We start from the raw sequence: 17204 nt of genomic DNA on the forward strand, positions 1-17204 counted from the left end.
GCTATGGATGGCGAGTAAAAGAATCGTCTTTTGTTCCTCCAACATCACGCAAATATGCCTTCTGAACAGAGAAGAGGATGATTTTGAATATGTTTTGAAAGTCGGACAAGCTTAGACAAGAGTAAAAGGCGCAATAGAATTGTTAATCCTACATTGGAGTACTTTGTCCCAGGACCTGAATCGATCTCTTCCTCTCCACAGAATAACTGTATTTCTACATTTACTTAAGTTAAAAAAAGGTATTATCTTTTGCTTTTAAGGTGAACTTTCTTTGAAACAGTTGTTACAAGCATAACACAGCAGTATTAGGTTCATCACAACACAACAAAATTACAGCATCAACAATTCATGAAGCTGCCTCTGCTTGTTGCTTTTGCATACATGTAAGCAGTGAAATTTGAAGCTCATAATGACAGCAGCAGAGGGCCATGTGACGGCAGCAGATCCGCTGTGATGAATTAACGTCTTCAGCACGCTAATAATTAGGCAAGCTGATGTGCAGGGTGAGCATACTCAGAAAAAGACATTTGCACACACCCAAACATTGTTGTGTAATCTAAATTTAGAGGAAAATTAATCAGTTCTTTGGGTAAGTTGTTTAGCTATTGTAGCAGGATATTTGGACTTGTTTAAACTTTATAAAAGGTTGCAAAAGAAATTTTAAAATAGAAAAAGCAATAATGGCACCAAAGTGCAACTACTGCAAGTGACTATCTTCGTCCATCCAACACAAGCATGGTTTGGTACTTTCAAATTGTCACCATAACCGAAAGTGAAGCCCAGAAGACAATCCTAAAATCATCATTTCTATTTACGGCTCCTTGTCTTGCCCCACAGCGCTCAAATACATCAGGTATAAAACTTTCAAGCTAAGAATCAAATCATAATCAACTTCATTGTTGAAAGCATAATAAACACTTTGCTTAAAAGCAAATGTGTTTTTATTGCAGCTGAGGAGCGTTTGCCTTTCCTAAAGCCTCCTCTCTGTGTGAGAGCAGCATTTTCTTTTTTACTAAAGCAAACGAAGGCAGCTGCAGGAAAACCCATTTGAACACAAACTACAAAGAGAAGAAGGGATTACCTTGAGAAGTTCAGATGCGTTTGTATGAGAGACTGCGTCGGGTGGCATGGACGGGACACATGAACACATCTGCTTCTGCTGTACCTGGCAAACGATGACAGTGATCAGACATCAAACATCACTTTATCAATCCTGCAACACAACAGACAAAGAAAATGAAGAAAAGTTTGAACAGACAGTAGTCCAACTCACAACACACACAGAGTCATTCACACACACACACACAGCGACGCACAAAAAAAAAAAAAAAAAAAAAAAACGATTAAAAAATGCTTTAAATTCCCAAAGCGGCCGTAGACTCAGCAGACTGCGTCGCCTGGCGCCTCACTGTTTAGGATGAATCTCCAGAGCCCCCCGCCCAGAGGAGAACAGCGCCGTGCCAAGGATGTCCAGAAACGTTAACTGTCACCGTCTGTATTCCCGCTCAGACACTGACGGCTCTGACGAGGAGGCGCTGCGCTCCCTACGCCGGGGCAGGGTAATTGGCTAGAGATGATGGGCCATAAACATACATCAGAGGGGCGGCGGAGCGCCAAGCAGACAGCTAACTAAAGGCTCCCCTTCTGCCGAGTGGCTCTTGTTTGTCGTACGCACATGTATACACGCGCTCTTCATTGTCTTGCTCTCCCTGGGCATTCAGTCTCTTTGAACACACGGGCTGGCCCTCCGCTACTGTAGCAGAGAGAGGAAAAAGCCCGCCACTCCCCTCTATTTATCACCATAAACCCACATTGGCATGCTGTGTACGGTATTCTGACTGTTTCCTCTCAGCGTTACGGCCATGCCCGTCTCCGCCAGGATGCTCTTTCCTCCTGTTATCATCCACTGATATATAAAGGTAGTGCCCCATTCAAAATGCATCATAACCATAACTGATAGGATGTACCTCTGTCTTACCATTACTACCAGCACACAGCGGTGGGTAATAGGCTATCCTGTTCCTGCGGTGCTATCACCGCCATGCAGACTTCACATCCCATTACCATAAAAACTTGTGTCATAATAAGCAGGGAGATCCCTCTGGTCATGACCACAACTCTTCCAGAGGAGGTCAGCCATGTCAGAGGGTCTCTGGGGGTTCAGCGAAAACAGGGCTGTGTGAGGGTGTTTCCATCCTGTTCCTTCTTATACCCCAACACAAATATTGAAGACACTCTTAAAAAATCTAAAAAATAAAAAATAAAAACTTAGAAAATGCCCCATGCTTCTACCACTCTAACTGGTTCTAAAATTCCATTTTGTAAGGTGACGTGTGGCGTGGTGGGTAGAGCTAAAGCCCCGTATGCCAAGGCCACAGTCCTTATTGCGGTTCTCCTGAGTTATCCTGAGTTACATTCCCGACCTTGGTACCTTTGCCACATGTCTTCAGCCCCTTCTTTCTGCCCCCTTCCTGTCTACCTACTGTCAGAAAAATTTAAAAAGTTGTGTGTGCTCTAAACAATCATCCCCCACTGCAAATAGAGAAGTGCCAGGCCAAACAATATCTATGCCAGCAATAAAATGCTTCATGCTTTAATTGCTCGATATTTAGAAGCTGTCATTAGCCGTGTTTTTCTGTTTAGTTATTTTGGGATTTTCTGTGTTTAGTCCTGTTTCCCTGAGTCTCTGTGTTGTCCTGTCAGCCCTTGATTGTTCCCAGGTGTGTCTCGTTCCCTTGATTACCCCTGTGTGTATTTAAATCCACCTGTTGTCTCTGTCTCTTGTCGGGTCCTCGTCAAACGTACGTTGTATGTCATTTGTCTGCCTGCCATCACAGTAGAAGTGTAAAGTCCTGTGTTGGTTTAGCTCTCTTCTTCAGTCCTTTGTTTTTCAGTTGCTACCGGTAATTAGCAGTGTGCTAACGCTCTGCCATGCTGCCTGTTCTGGACTGTTGAGCTTTCTTCATTAAATCTATCATCATCTGTATCACAACCTGGGTCTCTGCGTCTCTCCTCACCACCTCGCAACCACCACACCTGACAGAAGTGTGGGGAACTCTGACTTAATAGTTTTGTTCACTTCCTCTGTTGCCTTTGTCAAACTACACACCCCAAGATAGACAAACTTAAATTCTAAAACGGCACAGAAAATGAACATCATCATTCACAAATTCTCCTAAATTGTCAATCGCAGGCAGGCTCAACCACCTTCACTCCACATAGTGTCAGGAGTCACAGGTGTTATAAATCTGGAAAAAAAAACAAAAACAGAAGCACACTTCTTTTGTAAAATTGTAGACTGTAAATTTCTAACAGCGTTATATAAAACTGAGCGTTTTTCCACCATACATCTGATTAGTTTCGTTAGCCTTCGTGAGACGCCATCTTGTTACAACAGGTAAAAAAACTGTTATTAATAATAACTTCATAGAGCTTTCCTCCAACAAAATCTAAACTACAATAAACCAGAATGGGATTCTGGAAAATTTTAGATTTAGAACCATAAGATTACAATGTCATAATACTGGTAACTGGCATATCCATCTGTTCTGGATATTTGGCATGTTTTCGATCATGAAAATGATTAAAGACCTTGAAACCAATGCCAGCTAATTTGGCTGACAGAGTAGCAGGTGCATGTACCATCTCATGATGCTCCCCCTAAAGATATTTCTTATATTCAACACAGCTTTGGTGTGACTTCTGACTAAGGATTTCCCAAATGGATTGGAAGTGTTTCTAAGACTCTATGTTTTCCGGAGACAAGTGGCAACCTGGAGACCCCTCCCTTCTCACAGTAAACTGAAACTTCAAGGGAAAAAGTATATCTGATGGCAAAAAGCAAGAGAGAGGAAGAGAGAGAGAGAGAGAGAGAGAGAGAGACGAAGCAACACGCTCATTATTCAGAGAGACACTCGAGGCCACGGGAAATGGCACACTTCATTTTTCTTGTCAAACTTCTCCTGGCTTAATGGTGTGCTCACAGCAAGCGCTGAAACAAAAGGGATGGCACGGCCAGGCCCGATACGTAGGAAGGAGGGCCGACTACGACGGCGGCTGCCGCCCCAAATTCCTCCTGGCGGCGGACCACCTGTGTCGCCGAAGCCGCTGAAGGCGTTCCGCCAGCAAAATAAATGCCTCATCTTTCTGGAAGGTAGACGGGCGAATACGGTGCGGGGCTAGCTTTCGCAGTCCAAAATGAAATATGGTCTCAATTACAGTCTAACTATGGAGAGGCACAGATGTTCCTATTGTTCCTCCCATTCCACATCCTCCTGAACCGTCCCTCATTATTGCCTTCATTACCGGTGCCATCGATATGGCAGGCAGCTGCCAGAAAACCTAGATGTATCCACAACTCATGATGCAAACAGCAATTAATCATCCGTCCAGCAATTACACAATGTACCTCGTATTGATTTCAAACGTTGACACTTTTTCTATTTAATTTATACGCCGCCAGCCCCAACGACGGAGGATACACGAGGCATGCAAAGCAATCTCTCTCCACATCCACAAAACTCCGGCTGTGTTTTGATCTGAGAAATGATGGGGCAGGTGTTACAGTACAGCCTTCATTCCGCTGCATTCCAGTTTTAAAGCAAGGCAGTGGGGCTGCGGTGTCAGACAGCCTCTTTTGTTCAACTCCTAATTGGAGTAATTTATTGTCCTAACAGGCAGAGCAGCTGTAGCTTTACAGCATCGCACCAATTAAAACCAGATGCTGGAATGAAAAGATGGGGCTGAACGTGACTGGGGGACCAATCACTAATATTAATTCAGATCACTGTGAGCTGAATACGGGAGGCTCCCTTCAACACTCTGCTTTTACAGTCGCACCGAACATGAGGGGTTTCATGACAGTCAGACCACCGAAACGTCACGCATCATTTCTAATAATGGAGGCCATTATCTGCCAGACTTAACAATGAAACAAAATCTACGGGAACGCCCAGCAGCCTCTGCAATTGCTAGAGAAGTGACATTCACATACGATTCAATTCTTCTGAACGGCTCTTTACCCTGAACGACACGACGGGGTTAATGAGTCATTCTTTGTTTTTCACAACTTCCATCCATCCATTTTCTTTATACCCTTGTCCCTTAGTGGGGTCAGGAGGGGTGCTGGTGCCTATCTCCAGCTGATGTTCCAGGCGAGAAGCGGGGTACACCCTGGACAGGTCGCCAGTCTGTCGCAGGGCAACACAGAGACAAACAACCATGCAGACACACACTCACACCTAGGGGCAATTTGGAGAGGCCAATTAACCTGACATGACCTGTGGGAGGAAACCGGAGTACCCGGAAAAAACCCACCATGCACAGGGAGAACATGCAAACTCCATGCAGAAAGACCGGGGCTGGGAATCAAACCCAGAACCTTCTTGCTGCAAGGCAACAGCTCTACCAACTGCGCCACTGTGCAGCCCTGTTTATTAAATGTTTATTTTTTGCAAAACTACAACAGAATCGCCTTTTTAATTGTTTTTTTTTAATCAACAGAGTCACATGATCAAAACCAAATGTTACCACTACTGCAAATCACAATCACATTTGCTGTAACTTCTTTAAAATATATATATATTCAATATTACAAGTAGCACCAAAATTTTATAAATACACAGATCACATAAAAAAAACTACATGGGTTTTTGACATATTTTGAAATGTTATAGTTTATGAAAATACATACATAAAATAAATTTGTAAGATTGTGGTTATTTACTAAATACAGATGATTCCATTTATATATGAACTTCACTTTCAAAAACAATTACAAATATTATTATATTACGGCTAAAATGGCCTGTTCTCAGAAAAGTTTTCAAAAATGGATCATTTCAAACGGCACTGAAGTGAACAGAATCTGAAGATTCGGTTCCCTTCCAAGAGCAATAAGTCACATCACTAGCAATTAACCAAACTTTGAAAATCTTTCCCTGCCGTCAGTCTTTAAAGTAGTTTGTTGCCACAAAATGTCCAACCGAGTGTCGGGTGAAAACAAGCACGAACTCTGAGGAGTAAACGGGAGCGGCTGGGGGGAAAAAAATGAGGTCGCTGCGAAGATCAGATCTCTCCAGAGCAGAGGTAGCCTTGCCGTACTGCGCTTGGCCTTGACTGCCTGTTTAGTTCAGGCGCTTTACTCAAAGAGCCCCGGGGACGGACGCAAACATGAGTAACGCGGTGAGATGGAGGAGGCAGAGAGGAGTTAACACCTTGCTACTGAGAACAACTTCTTTGGCTTAATATTCAGAGGCAGAAGGCAGTGAATAATGAGAAGGACCCAGTCGAGGTGTCCGCTCTTTAGCTCATCTGTCACTTCTATTGCATTTTAATAAAGTGTTTGTTTCTTCTGGCACCATTTGCGCTTAATGGAGAGTGTCACATGTTTGGCTTATTTATCATTGTGCTTTCTCCCCTGCAACAAAATGCTGCCATTTGTCATATAATGTATTGTGAAAGAAAAAGAGAGATTAACATGTTATTGATGATATATTGTGATGGATTTTATCACTATTGTGTCAAAAAGTACAGACATACTATTTCCCCCAGCTCGAGTTTAAATGTGACCTTAATAAGTAGAAAATATTTTGGAGCCACCATAGTGGCCACTTTATTAGGTACACACTTTTGCTACAAAGCTGGGCTATGTAGCTTTTATCAAAAATATAAACCTAGGTCTGGGTTCGACTGAAGTGAACTCTGGGGTGGTTTGAATGCATATGTGAATGACAAGCGGACCATAAGCAAGAAGCAGACTGTAGCGCAAGGCATTCTGGGTAAATACAACCAACACAAATAAGCACGTCTAGCAGGAGAAATGGCTCGTGGTCTTTTGTCAAAGACAAAAGAGAAATCCTATAACTGCTGAAATTGGACACAACTCAGTTTTTGTTTACATTCTTTTTGGTGCAGCGCCACCACAGGCGAGAAGGGGGAACAGGTTTTTCACAGGATTTTGTTTAACACAGTGCAATGTGAAAGCCGTCCATAGCATCTGAAAATGTAACAAGCGTTGCAAATTTGTTCACCAATCAAACTGAGTCTACCAGACTATCAGGTGTGAAAACACCCTAAATGAACAGTAGACATTCTTCAGATAAAAAATATTGACTAGATATATTTAGTTTCAATATTTTCATGGGGCACAGTCTTAAAGGAACACCTGTCCTGACTTCTTGTTAAAGCCATAACTTCTCTATCTACTTAGCAAATTAGTACATTTCTTTTGCTAGAACCACCACAGGCTTCATTGTTCAAATTAAATGTGAGAATCAAATCAGATCGAAATCATTTAATAGAGTGCAAGTTTGACACGACATGAGTCAAACTCCATTTCTATAATTCATCTATATTATTGTTGTTCCAAGCGATCTTCTGAGAAACAATTAGGGACTATCGAGTCTACGTGGAGATAATTGCTTCGTTGGGACACGAGTGACTGAATCACACTTGCAGTTTCCACTAATGAAGAACCCAGCGGAGAGATGATTCATGGATTCGTTCGGCTGTTTGACACTTTCCGCTATCGGAATCCCGTCTCCGCCCGGAGTGCCTCCGAATCCCATTCCACTCCTCGACATACAACCATCGACTTGAAACAATGAAACAACAATTTGGCGCGCCTTTTCGCTGTGGCCATGACAACGGTCGCACTGCTCCTGAACTTGGCGCCTCTACACTCCAGCTCACACTCTCACAGGGAGTCTGACTGTTTGAGGGCAAAAGAGCTGTAAGCCTCAACTGGATGCCAAGTAACCCCGGCGCTTTACGAGGAAAAGGAGCTCTGACCCAATTAGCTTTGTTAAATAAAGTTCCAGTGGCTCTCATTTAAACCACCGCGTCCCACCTCCCCTCTTCCTCTGCTTGTGTTTTTACAGTACAAAGTGATTACAGATTTAATTAGCTGAAGACCTCGCTTCAGGGAGACTCCTAAATCCATATTGATATTTCTGCAGAGTTTGAAAATAAAGGCCTTGACTCTTGTGATGATGACTTAACGAGGGAAAACTTGGAAAGAAGAAAGGATTTGCAACTTCTCCATGCTGCTGTTTACCTTTTCCCCCCGGGGGCTAATCATTACTGCTTGGGAAAAAAAAAATAAAATCCTGAGAAATATGCAGAGAGCAAGAAGCTGATCGATACTGTCTCTCAGACATGGATTTAAACAAACCTCCTGTCAACATGCCAGCTTTCCTCTTTTGAAAATATGAGAAGTTAATAATTACTGTTTAACTCCCATAACACTTGTTTATTAGAAACGGACAATCAGAATATGCGTTTGGAGTGAAAATGCCCGATGCAGATGTTGAGTCCACACCTGTAGAACAATGGAGATGGATGAACATATTGATGGGACGACTGAACCATACATCTTCGATAGATTGTAAAATAAATAAATACAAAAAAACACTGCTGAGTGAAAAACAACTCTAACCTTCAGTCAAGTCGCTCAGTTTAACCTGTTCGGCTCAAATATGGATGAATACAGCTGTGAGTTGACTTTACTCACAAAACCAGAGTTAAAGGTTTCATCTGGCAGAAACATTAAAAATGCATCCAAGCAACTAATGTCTAACATTAAAACATAACCTTAAGCCAGTAATATCTGGACTATAACTGAAATATTTTTTAGTAAGAGGGCATTTATGTATATATATTTTTTTAGAATAAAAGATAATTATTTTGGGAAACAGAAAAATACACAGTTTTAAGTGCTCTGAATGTTCAGGGCGAAGCGCTAAAATCGGCTCTCAGTCACTGTGTTGAAGGTTCTGCTTTGGACTATTTATGAAAAGTGTTGTAAATGTTGATGTATTCACAAAAACATCAACTCTTTTCCAGCTGTATAGTAAAGCAGATTTAGACTTAAAATTATATTCATTCAACCAAGAAGTTTGATTCTAACAGAAAACCAGAGAGGGATCAATTCAAGACCATAAGACAATTGAAAACGAGAAATGGCGACAAATATCTGTTTTTAGGAGGTATTTTGATTTTTAAAGAAGTTCCCCTTAACATAACTTATAGACCTCCCAATACTTGATGGAAAAATCTTTATCTACTCCATAGCTGACTCCTGGTATTCATAGAGTTTAGGGACCACAGCAGCTAGAATCCGTGAACACTTAGACCCCCCTGACAGCTGCCTATTTTAAGTTTTCACACAACAAACATACCTTAACACACATAACTAGGCAAAGTAGAAACAGTCTTTGCACAACCACTGAAGCTAGCATTAGCTATGATCCAGTGACCATATAATTGCACAATTTGACATTCAGAAAATAAATTTGCTTAATGGAAACACGCCAATGTTCAGAGTTTTGGAGAAGATTGTGTACATTTTTGGACACCAGTCATATAAAGAACTGTGTTGTGTATGACTAAACCTGCTCACAGTAACTACAGTTTATCATATTTTCAAATTTATTGATATTTACTGATACTCTCAATTAATAAAGCAATGCAAAACTAATTAACGATAACTTTAAACATCATTAATTGAAATTTATTGCGGCAATGATGAATGAAAATTCTTATCATTATAAGAAAATTATCACAATATATGATACGATGTAAGCCATCCCCCAATTCCACTCCAGACTCTGGAGCTGAATATGGAAATAAATTGAAATCATTTTCTTGCTTTTATTGAAAGACACGCAGCCAAATGGTAGAAGTGCACCCAATACAGAAATTTCCAAAAGATTCTAAACTGAGATTGAAAGTGTTTCCATTATGAGAAGGTGAGAAGAATCTTAAACAGAATACAATAAATTGCCAATTTTAGCATGAAAGCCTTCACAGACTAGTGATAAAAGCTTCCAATGAAATCTTTTCAGACATTGTTCCTGACGATATGCGGGCCGTCCTATTTTTAACATCCTATTTTCTCAGGTAAGTAATGTAAAAGCAGTGTGTGTGTGTGGGGGTGTGTGTGTGTGTGTGTGTGTGTGCGCCGTGAGTTTTTTTTTTAATCTCGACTGTACGGAACGCATGGCTCGTAGCCGAACGGCAGACCGGAGGAGCTGGGAGGTAAAGTGCCGACGCAAGAGAGGAAATGAAAATGAGGGTGGAGAGAGCGGAGGTGTCAGAGCGGCTTGTCAAACTCTCCTAGCACGTACCGTGAATATTCGGCAGCTGACACACACACACACACACACACACACACACACACACACACACACACACACACAGCAGCCAAGCTGCACCCCTGGAGACAAACAAAGACAAAGAAACAAAGACAAACAGATTCTGGAGATAGATGCAGCAGGTAGATAGCCGTATGGATAGCCCTCCTTCTCCTCCTTCTCCTCCTTCTCCTCCCACCCCGTACCCCACATGGATGGCTGTCTGGGCCTTCATCTCAGAGCAGTGCATTTTATGAGGCAGGGCTGACGGGAAGAGTTTCCCCACAGCTGACAGCACTGCCGTCCCACTCCTACCAAGGCTCGGCTGCATCACACAGGCAGGTGACACCCAGGACAGGCCAGCTGATTAGCGCCGACGCGGCTCTCAGGAAGACAACGGCTAATAATGCAGATTTAAGCTACGCTAAGGGCGGTCAATCGAGATGTAGTTTTATTTCGGTATTCTGTAGTTCTGCTACGATAACAACAAAAGTGATGATAAATCATGGTAACAAATTTTGCTGGGCGGTAAATCGTCCCAGAAGTTATTGCGATACACGATAATATTGTTGCTTTGAGACAATTTTCAAGTAACATAATAATAACTGCATAATAATGCAAGAACACATTCTCAAAGATCAATAAACCTTCAGTTCTAGTGAACATTTAACATTGGAATTTTAAATATTCAAAATAAACAACAGAAATGACAAAAAAATGAATTCTGAAGTCTCGGCCATCAGAAAAAGCGCAAGTTGAGTGTTCTCTGGTTTTATCGAGTACAGAGTAACAGAGCGACCTCTATCACTCCCGCCTGTTGCTAGGAGTAAGCTAACCCTGACCCCAGGATGTCAAGACTAAACATGCAGTATAAAGTCACTAACTTCAAGTCTTGTGGAACAGAAGCAATCACTCTAATAACTCTGAGCTTTTTTTTGCCTCTCAAATTTATTAGAGCCGTTTTGTATTTCATTTAGCAGAGCGCAACTTTCGCCAAGAAACACTTTTTTCTCTCTCTCTGTGGTAAATGTGATCCTAGAGGATTACCAAACTGCAACAGTTAATTTCTAGCTTCAGTCAAAGCTCTTGGAATCCAATTTTCCCCTTGGAGAAGTTTATTAATTCTAAATTTAGGCAAATAATGAACTTTCTTCTGTTTTTCTAGGATGGCAAGAATATTCATTTAACTCAAAGACTGCACCAGAAAAAAAACAAGAAAAAACTGCATCAAATATTATGTATCAGATCACATGTAACAAACCGCCATAGGTTTTTATCTGGATTCCAGAGTCACATACAAAGAACCTTTAAGATGTGTTGTAATTTGCAATTTCCCACAAAAATGTTCAAAAACATCAGGTTAAGTGACTAACTCCTTCATGCAGGTGGCAGTACCTCTGACTTCTGCTGCACCACATAAATTAGGTTATTTTGATTGCCAAGACAAAAATATTACTAAAAGAAAAGAAGAAATTCACACAAAATCAATATATTGCCACACTTTTTTTTGGCAAATTTTACAAAATAATTTGTGGAAATTTTCAAAAACATTGGGTTTTAGTGATGCTAACTCCCACCTGCAGGTGGCAGCATTTCTTAAATTGCTGGCTCAGCCTTACCAAGTTACAGTCTGTAATTGAAACGGTGAGTAAAAGTAAAGTAACGTTTACCGATATACATAACCTCAAAAACAACTTCATTTCTTACAAATTTTTCTTAACTGACGCTGCAAAGTCCACGATTTTGATTGTAAAATCTCACTAAAAACAATCACCCATCATTTTGGGACTGACGAATGTGAAAATATGCTCAATACCATTTAAATTCAAGAATGTATTGAATGCAGACGTTGCTATATATTCATATTTCAACGGTCTGCTAACGGATTTTATTGGTACTCTCTGCCACAGGCGGCCCTTTTGCAACATTCTTGATCTTGACTTGGCCTAAAAATGAAAATGCATTTGACACCTCCTGCATTAGATAGTCCAAGGTTGAGAAGTGAATATGTTTTCATTCCACCAGGTTCATCCAACCAGGCCCGTTATGATTTAGGGAATGCAATGTATTCTGATCAATAGGCGGGGGCCCACAGGGCAGCTGGGGTGGAAGTCCACCGCGGCTGTAAATCAGACAGAGAAGCACTTACACTTATGTCCACTGTGTGTCCTCTGGGCCATTATCGCTGGGTGCGTTCACACATCAAATTGGCAGGGGTCTTCCAGGCTAAAAAAGGAAGAAGAAAAACAAAGGGCCATTAAAGCGCAGAAACAAACCCAGCTCTGAGCACACACTTAAGCACCACTGCACAAGGACTGTGAAGAGAGTTTAGGGCCCACAGAGAAGGATAGAGACCAGAGGAGAGAGAGAGAGAGAGAGAGAGGGGGGACGCAACATTGATTTTTTCTCTCCCCCCTTCTGAAGTGCCAGTTCATCATTCTGTGAGACACACACTATCGATCCCTCGCCTTTCGTTTGTTTGTAATTTTGGGGGCTCAAAACTGTTCACAAAGATAGATACTCTTATATGCCACTTGCAGCTGAGATGAAGAAAGGAGGGATCAAAGGATGCGGCGAGATGACCTCATTTAACAAGGTTCTCCTCACGCCACTGCTCTCTGTGGCGTTGTTTATTATGGAGGCTTTAAAGGGAGCACGTTGTTATCCTTCCTGAGTGAAACTTTCTGTTTGTCTGTGTTCCGTAAATGTGTTTTATGAATGTGACGCACATGATCTGCATTGAAAGATCACAGACTATGGCTGCGTTTCCTCTGACCATATAATTGCACAATTTGACGTTTCAGAAATAAATTTGCATAATGTAAACATGGCAATTAAAAAAAACACTTTTTTTGATAGCAAGTTGTTTGGCTGCATCAAAATCGGTTTATTAAGCAAAACTGCAATGTTAACACTTTTTTTTTTCTTTTGCAACACACCAGTCACGATTAACAACTGGACGTTGCCGCTGACGCAAAGTTTTGAACACACTGGAAATGGAAACATAGCTACTAACCTTTAAAATGAGCCAAATTTCACTTCTCCTTATGCACACAGTCATCACAGTTGGAAGTTTTACCTGGTTTTCTTGCCTCTTCCAAGTAAACTAGAAACTTTTTTTTTATCTCCTCCTCAACCTCTTGAGGTACATTTTCAATTCTATTCTCTGAAAAGAAGTTAGTGAACTAAGTTTGGTCTTGCAAGTCAAGTGAGAGCATTTGATTGTAAATTGGGACTGTGTTTTATGTGCTTGTGGTTTGTGGGTAAGGCTGGTTGCCAGCATTGTGTTAGCAAGCGCAGCATCGACTGCGGCCTGTTTTCCACCGCTCCATCCATTGCTTCCAGGGAAATTCTCAACCTGGGAAAAGAACCACCCACGTACAGCGTTACCTTAGCATCTCCTCTGTTCTTCTTCACACCCTCGCTCCCTCCCACCACCACGTATTCAGAGCAACAGAGCAGTATCACCTGACAATTCCTACGGAGGATACTAGAAAGGTCAGCGCTGCCTGGAAAGCATGCTTTACCCCGGGTTCTGCAACCAAAACAAACACCTCCGTGTGTTCACAGAAAGGACTAAGCTAATCCTGACGCTTACATAGCAACATTCTAATTGCTCGCCTCAATATGAAATCATGTGTGAAGTGGTTTGCATTTTTGTCGGCATACAACGATTTGTGGTACATATGAGGAGAGGATGCTGATTGCCGTGTAGTAGAACGCAAGAACAAGCATAAAAATGCACACTCCTTTCTTTTTTTTTTTTTTTACCTCCAATGAAATCAGTTAAAAACATTGTTCAAGTACCTGGTATTTGTTAGTATTTATACACTAACATAAAAAAGACCCAGAAATGTAAAGGTATAAAACAGCAGCAGTTTATTTATATAGTCTGAGTGTGTCTGGTTCACTGGCTTCATGTTGATGTTGCTCAACTTCCCACTGTGAAGCCAACAGTGCAAAAAGAAAAAAAAAACTTCGGGTTTCTTTTCCCACAAATAAAAAAGGAACTGTAGCAGAATCGGCAGCTTTAATATTAGTATAAATTGTTGTTTTTTTTGGGGAAAAAAAAACATTCCAGAATTTTAATCACAATGTGAGTTTGAGGTGTTCTGTAGAGAGACGTTGAGCTACTTATTGTCTTTACTTTGTTTGAGATTTACAGTCAACGAGACTAAAAACGCTTACATAGAACATTTATATGCCAGGTAAAGACAGAGAAATATATTCAATATCAGTAAGATAATTGACGATACTGAAACCAATTTCTACATCTTTGTCATATTTGCAATAGATAGTTAAATTAAATAGAGGTCCGAGGTTCTTTACATGGAAGACCATGGTCTGAGCATTGACCTTCAGTCTGTGAAACTTGCTAAGCCCGTGTAGTCAGAATAACAAACCGCTGCAAAGGGAACGAATTGGATCAGACAGAAGAAAAACACCAGCTGTTCAAGAAAATGCTGTTTTATTGATTTCCGCACTGCCTTAACAGGAATGCATATTGGGAGCAGCGTGGCGCATCACACCTGTCAAAGGATGCCTTTACCAAACTTTGTAAACATAGAGATGAAAAGGAGATTACTGTGCTTTGGCTGTGGATAGTTTCTTCAGCTACAGCAACCCAATAGAATATAACATGTTACAAAAGATCACTGGGTGTGGGGTCAGATGCAGCTTTTATTGTTAACATTTAAATACTTTGTGCTTTTGGTTTGTTACACAGCATCGTCATTGTTTGGGTTCTTGTTTTCTGTTGTGTATAACCACAGTTTTCTATATCAGCAGGGCATCTAATGACAGCACTTTCTAGGTCTAGAAAGAAGTACAAGGACATTTCAGATTTTTTTAGGCGTGACAGAAGTCGTCTGTTTTGGTGAACACCTAACTGATTTTATCAAGGTAAAGATGCTAACCAGGTGCCAAAATTGGTCTGGCCAGGTGAGAGAGAGGAGCTTGTGTGTGTCTTTGTGAGTTTTGATCAAAATAATTGTAGGGTTGTATGTGTTTGTGAGATTTTTGATCAGTGCGTTTGTTTGGAGCCACCTAGTGGTGTGATTGGTGACTGCATGCAACGGGTCTATCAGGCACTTTCGCGGCTTCCTCCACCAGAATTCTGAGGAGCGCTGGTGGAGGTAGGTGCGAGAGAGGCAGCTCTTCACTTCTTTTTTTACTTAGGGTCATATTTTTGTAGTTCAACAACTAACGAAGTATTGTAAGAATATTTAACATCTACAAATATAATTTGTAAAGTTTTTCTCGTGGTTGGGCTGGAAAAATGTGACCCTATGAGTGGGAGCTGCACCGGTTGGTGTTCGTGGCTGACCACTCAGTCACAACGCTAACCATGTCTTTTATTTTTCAGCCTGTCGGACCACTTGCCTGCAGTCAAAGCCACATTGTGAAGAGTTTTTTATTCTGTATTGTACTAGGTGAGCGACAACTAGACAAGTTCTGGTCCACTTGCACTCGCAATACAGAAAGAATGTCGGCCCTTTGGTGGCCCACACCTGGCAGAGGTGGCCAACACCAGGGCCACACATGGCACCAGCTGTGGAAACACTGGTCTAATCTGGTCTATCATAGTCGAGTGTGATGAACCTTATGTATACTATAGTGCATTAAGGCCAAACACAATTTGAGTGTCAGGGGCATCAGGTTTACATACAAAGTCTACAGTCGGACTTTGCATCTGGGATCCAAAAGTGCTGCGGCACATCTAGTGGTTCATTTTTGTGTGTCTGGCACTGCGTTTTTTCAGATTTTGAGCATTTTATGCACAACATCAACTGATCAAAGAAACTCTGTTATGTGGCATAGGGACCTATAGGTGGAGCCCTGGCAGGAGATGAACACTGATGAGGGTCAGCAAGTCGTCCAACTGGGCTCAGGTGAGACGAAAATAATGCCGAAAACAACGCTCAGCTTCTGGAGTACGTGGTGAAACTCTACAAACTCTCTCAATTTCATCTTCCACTGAACAAAGAGAGCAGCAGAGGAAAACAACCTAAAGTCAAGAGGCTCCTCACAAAGCTGTTCCACTCTTTTCTCATTAGTCCAGAGTGTTCTATTTTGTAAAGGCTGCACCTATACTCATAGAATCTGGGGTTACATTATGTAACCAGCAATTTTGACGCTCGATATCAAGCGTCCAACTTGAGTTGTTGGTTGCCTTTCTGACGTGCGAAACGCTTTTGGTCGGAACGCAACATGAAAGACGCCGATGGATGTGTGTTTACCGACATGCTAATGCTGATTGACTTTCAGACTTCCAAAACGTTAACAGCATTAAAATTCTATCATATTCCATCAGAGACAGAGGTGAACTTACCGCAGATGAATCTAGACTTATAGTGGAGAACACAGTGAAATGGCTTTATTAGTGTGTTTCTATTAAGGAAATGTATTTTCGTCATTTGCTGTCACTAAAAACAGCTACTGTTCTGCCTTCTTCTCTCAGCAGCTTCTACACTAAAGAGTGTTTTCAGCACGACTTGGGCATTCACTGTTACTTTGGAGTTTCCAACCAGCCGGTCATTTGACGAAGCTGAACACGGCGAAACATTTAAGTGTCACAAAGTCACCAGAAAAAAGTCCAACTACCGTATTTCTTGGGAATGTGAGTTTGCATTCCTCTGGATAATCTGCATTTTTTGCATGTATACATCATAGACGTCTGCATTAAGAATACGTTGAAGTCTTTTCTCCAACCACACACTGTACTATGGAAGCTCTGTCACCTTAAAATGCTACGACAAAGAAGAAACATCTTTCATCAACTCATATGCCAAACGCAAAGAAGTATGAAACATGCTCATATATCTGAGATCTGAAGATGGGATTGATGTGACAGTTCCTCCATAATGAGCCTTCATCACCCAAGTCCCCCTACAGTGACAGACCTCCACACTCCGGGTGGAGGTCATCTGTGTGAACTGGGTGCTGCATCCACCAGATGTTTATGGCGTATTTGCTGCCGACGAGGGGAGTCTATCCACGGTGCTTCTTCATTCCCCGCTCCCCAGGTTTTTAAAATGTCATTTATGCCTAATGGCCATGCTCATTAACTGC

The 17204-nt window shown here is 41.6% G+C and overlaps 1 protein-coding gene across 5 annotated transcripts in view; it reads right to left on the minus strand.

Moving 5' to 3' along the window:
- The window catches only part of mgat4c (mgat4 family member C), a 149508-nt gene that overhangs the window by 65551 nt on the left and 66753 nt on the right, over window positions 1–17204 (minus strand). For 3 of the 5 annotated variants that reach the window (XM_016678561.1, XM_016678559.1, XM_007566018.2), the window contains 2 exons: window positions 12283–12359; window positions 1082–1165 (listed from right to left, as the gene is read on the minus strand). The gene's annotated coding sequence lies outside the window, so the exon portion shown is untranslated. Of the gene's footprint in view, window positions 1–1081; window positions 1166–1409; window positions 2565–12282; window positions 12360–17204 lie in introns of those variants that run through there. The other 2 variants (XM_016678560.1, XM_016678562.1) reach the window with 2 other exon arrangements.

Source organism: Poecilia formosa, unplaced genomic scaffold (genome assembly GCF_000485575.1).
Source record: "Poecilia formosa unplaced genomic scaffold, Poecilia_formosa-5.1.2 Scaffold185, whole genome shotgun sequence".
NCBI lineage: Eukaryota > Metazoa > Chordata > Actinopteri > Cyprinodontiformes > Poeciliidae > Poecilia > Poecilia formosa.